The 4,925-nt window shown below is 43.8% G+C and overlaps 1 pseudogene; it reads left to right on the top strand.

Moving 5' to 3' along the window:
• The first annotated feature begins 587 nt into the window (after window positions 1–587).
• LOC132359545 (small ribosomal subunit protein uS2-like) lies at window positions 588–4,597 on the top strand (annotated as a pseudogene).
• Window positions 4,598–4,925: the final 328 nt, after the last annotated feature.

Here is a 4,925-nt window from a genome sequence, read left to right as displayed (position 1 = left end):
GCCCCCTATAAACTCCCAGGAAAGGTGAGAGGCAAAAACACTACAGAGGATTCTGCAGCATTCTTGCAAAGTCAAACTGGAGACTAACTTGAGATTCTTCCCCTGGTGCTTAAGAAGAAGACTTAGGGGCAGGTCTGGTGAGCAGATGTTTGACTTCTGTTGATGCCCATTCTTACAGTATGTGCATGGAGGATATAGACCTTTCTCTAGTGAGGCCAAAGGGGACAAAACAATTAAACATTTAGTTTAAAAAATAAATCAGAAAGAGCAAATGCCTTCTCTGGACTAAGTATTACTCTATACCCAAACCATAAAATTGCTAATGAGACATAGCAGATCCAAATAAAGTTGGTTATATTTATCTTTGTTTTTTCTTCCTTCCCTCACTTTAATAGTGGGACAAAGAACATGGAGTTTTGGTTAAGATCATAATTAAAGAGGAGGAAAAAAGATCAAATAATCCAGTGTGATATGAGTTGAAAGTCTGATCACTTTGGTCACCAGTTATCTGGCAGGAGAAAGGCTTCTAGGATCCAATCCTGTAGCTGTTTTGTTTTGTTTGTTTGTTGTTTCCATTGCTAATCGCCATGAGCTGTCAGGTATGTGCTGTTTGCCTTTCATATCTTTCTTTGGGATTCAAAGAAAGAATGAAACAATGCCAGCTTAAAAACAAGACAAGTGATCAAAAGTGACCCCAATGCCTAAGCAAAATAGGTGCCATAGAGGAAGGAAGAGAAAGACCCTCATTAAAATGTTACTAAAAGAGAGAAAAACAGACAGTTCTGGTGTTGTTAGAAACTGAGGCAAAATCCCAACTCCTCCTTGGAGAATCAGAACAAAAAGTATCCCCACCCCCCCTTTTTTTTTCATATGATAGAATTATGTCCACTGCACTCACAATATAATGATGAGTCAAATGCATAGTCTCTTTGGACTGAGACCTAGGTTGGATTCCCAGCTCAGCCACTTACTAGCTGTATAACATTTTCAGTTTCTTAACCTGTCTTGGGTTTCAGTTTCCTCATCTATAAACAGGGCAGGAAAATAGTACTTCCTTCTTAGGATTGTCCTGAGGATTAGCAGAGGCAGTGTACGTAAAATTCTGACGTTTTATAGCCCATTCCTTGGCACAAGGTGAGAGATAACTAATGATACCCAAGGTGATAGTCTGTTTATTATTTACCATCCCATCTTCCATTCACCTCTCTTCCTGCAGGAATATGTCCTTTTTGTATTCACAGCCTTTGGTAGATTGCGTTATTTTCAGGCAGATCCTTCTCCTTCTTACTTCCAAAGGGCAGTTCATCAGGGTTGTTCCTTGTGCTAATTCTCATCATAAAGAAAAGGAGCAGTCTCAAGTGAGTCACATACTTGGTGAATTCCTTAACTCTGAGCATTTCCTGGAAGTATGGCTCTCAGAAATGGTTTTCCAAGACGGATCATTGGCTAAGGAGCTATGTGTCACCCCGTACCCAGGCTGCCCTCAGTTCCCCTTCCTAGGACTTCTGTGCATATGACCAATCACCATAATAAAGCATTTCATAAAGTCATGATTTGACAAGAAAAAGATAAATGCAAACACTACACAAACACTGGGAGGAGAAACATCTGGATGTCCACTGCTTGTTTCCTGTTGAGAGAGTTTGGGAACTTGGGGATTTTAACAGTTGGACAGGGCTAATTTTGGAAATGACTTCACATTTGTACAAAAAGGAAAAGCATACATTTATTACACTTTACTCATCAGATGAAGGAAGTTGGTGGTCAACTTCCCAGGCCTCTCTGAGAACAAAGGGGATTGAATTGGAAACGGAGAGAGGGTTTTCCTTCCCTTCTCACCCTCTCACTTCTAGTGTACCCCTTCTCCTTGTCATGACTTTGGGCTCCTTGATTTCTAACTTTCCTTCTTACATTCAGTTTCCTCTTAGGTTCCAGAAGTCTTAACTTTGAATTCTGGCTTTACCACTGACAGATCTCTTACTCTAAGCCTCAGTTTCCTCTTCTGAAAATAAAATGAATCATAATAGTAATAGTAATCATAGCAGTAATAAGTATTTACCCTCTAATTTCACAGGATTGTGTAGATCAAGTCCCTTCCTCTTCCTCCCAGATCCCAAAACATTTGATGTTCTTTCTTGATTCTATATCTTTTCATATGAGGTTTCCCTTTTCTCTCCCTAGAAAACTATGACTCACCCTTTTAGACCCAGCCTGAATACTACTGATGCTGTGAGAGATTATTTGTCTCCCTCTCACAGGTATTAAAAATAACATTTCAGAGCATGTTTAGTAACAAGGGAAATTTTGCAATACATCTTTAAGTAAGAAAAAGGAAGTTATAAAATATATGATCCAAATTTGGTAAAATATTATATATATTTAAATTTATTTAACAGGATGTTAAATGGGGCTCTTCTTGTCATGGACTTTGGGCTACAGCTGCAAAGCTGAAATAACTCTCACATTCTAAAATGGAGATGCTAGGTACATATACAGACATTATTAAAAGGTAGACCAGATAGCCTTGCAATACCCCACCACCTACATAAGAAAAGGTAAGAAACTCAAATTCAGTTTGCTTAAGTAGGAACTTCTTACTAATGAGTTGTTGGCTGCATATGAACTGTTGTGTCATCACTCCTCCATTCCCCATGAGTTACTCACTTCTCAGGTCAGATGAGACTAGCTCTAAGAGAACCACTCCAAGAAATTGGGGCTGCCTGCAAGAAGGGGAACCTGGCTTCTCACTCCTCTCTGGATGCTGGCTGAGTTATAGACAGTCTCAGGCCCATGAAGGTGCTGCCTCTCAAGCAGAGGAGAGTGAGAAAGTTCTTGGGATTTTGACACATGATCCCTTCCCTATAGGTGGGGGCATATGTGAGCCCAGCATGGCTTGTCTGAGCACCCTGAAGGTGGGAGCCAGAGGAGCAGTTGGCAACAGCAGGGTAAGGAGAAAAAGCCACAGAGGAGCAGTGACGCCACCATTCAGCATGGAAGGGATGCCTGAGTTTTCTACGGGCCCAGAGGATATTTTGAAGGTAACTGGATTTAAAGCTCCTTGAAGGTCGTCCCAGCAGAAAATGGCAGTAAGGTGATTGCAAAAGCTGAGAGTGAAGGAGGGCAAGATATCAGCTGGATTGTGTGTCACTCACATGAATGTCAGGGGCTGCACAGTGTGTAGGTCCTCAGGGTGCCTCCAAGTAATCCACAAGCAACTGGCCAAAGACCAGCGTATGGAAGCCTCTAGAGACAGGCAGGAGTAGCCGAGGGAAACATAAAACATTAACAGCAGCACTAGGAAAGGATGTTTCTCTCTCTTCTTCCTCTTCCCCTCCCTTTTACCCCAAATCTGGAGATCCAGTAGAAGTGAGGAGAATACACCCAGACATACACTTCTCACTCCCCGCTGAAGATTCCTGCCCATGACTCAGGGCTATGTTGAGGGTTGCAAATCAGGGGATGTTGGGAAAAGCAGAAATTTTAAATTGGGAGTGAGACTGAAACTTTGGTTTAGGCTCAATGAAACTTGATGTTATAACTGAAAGTGACATTTTCCTTCTGAATCCATTTTGCTCTCAAGATCCCATGCTTGTTGATGGATGAAGAAAACTTCAGACTTGCCAATGAAAGGTAATGCAGCCTTTCCTCACTTACCCAGAGAGGAGTCCATACAGCATTGTCTTGGGTTCTCATTGTAACTTAAAGGGAAACGTTCACAAAGTTTAGAACACTTGATGTCCCACAGATGAAGGAGGAGGATGTCCTCAAATTCCAAGCAGCAGGAGCCCATTTAGGTGGCACCAACCTTGACTTCCAAATGGAACAATACATCTCCTAAAGGAAAAGTGATGGCATCTACATTATAGATCTGAAGGGGACCTGGGAGAAGCTTCTGCAGATGGCTTGTGCCATTGCTACCATTTAAAAACTGACTGATCAGTGTCATATCTTCCAGGAACACTGGCCAGAGGGCTGTGCTGAAGTTTGCTGCTGTCACTGGAGCCACTCCTATTGCTGCCCGCTTCACCCCTGGAAACTTCACTAACCAGATCCAGGCAGCCTTCCAGGGGCCGCGTCTTCTGGGGGTTACTGACCCCAGGGCTGGCGACCAGCCTCTCACAGAGGTGTTGTACGTTAACCCACCAACCACAGCTCCCTGTAACACAGACTCTCCTCTGCGCCCTGTGGACGCTGCCATCCTTGCAGCAACAAGGGAGTGCACTCAGTGGGTCTGAGGTGGTGGATCCTGGCCCAGGAAGTTCTGCACATGCGTGGTACCATCCCGTGTGCACACCCGTGGGAGGTCCCGCCTGATCTCTGCTTCTACAGAGGTGCTGGAGAGACTGAAAAGGAAGAGCAGGCCATGCTGAGAAGGCCATGGCCAAGGAGGAGCATCGGGGTGAATGGACTGCTGCAGCTCCCAAGTTCACTGTGTTCTACCCGCGGTCGCAGACGGGTCTGAAGGCGCCGGTGCCTCTGTGCCTGCCCAGAAGTTCCTGCACAAGACGGGAGCCCTCAGCCCGCCACTGAGGACTGGTCTGCAGCTCCCACTGCTCAGGCCACTGAAAGGGTAGGAACAACCACGGAGTGGTCTTAAGCTGTTCTTCCCCAGGCTTTAAACAGAATGGAAATAAGATTAGCAGAAAACAGTTTCTTAAAAAGAAAAGAAAAGATAAAAGAAAGGTAATGCAGTCTCTGAGTTTAAAACTGTCCCAGGTAAATATCCTGTGGATTCTGCTATTAAGACTATCGGGACCACGTTTTCCTTCTCAAGGTGTTTCCCCTCTTCCTCTTTATTTCTGTGATGGTGTCTAAGTTTAGGCAGAAATTCACACATCCTCTTCACAGTGGGAAGGGAAATCTCTAATCTATGTACCATGTCCTCATTTTACAGGTAAGAAAAGGAAGGTCAAGTAGCCAGTTAA

This window comes from Balaenoptera ricei, chromosome 1, assembly GCF_028023285.1.
Source record: "Balaenoptera ricei isolate mBalRic1 chromosome 1, mBalRic1.hap2, whole genome shotgun sequence".
Classification (NCBI taxonomy): domain Eukaryota; kingdom Metazoa; phylum Chordata; class Mammalia; order Artiodactyla; family Balaenopteridae; genus Balaenoptera; species Balaenoptera ricei.
Note: the sequence above shows the minus strand (reverse complement) of the source record. Positions and strands in the feature narration are given on the sequence as shown.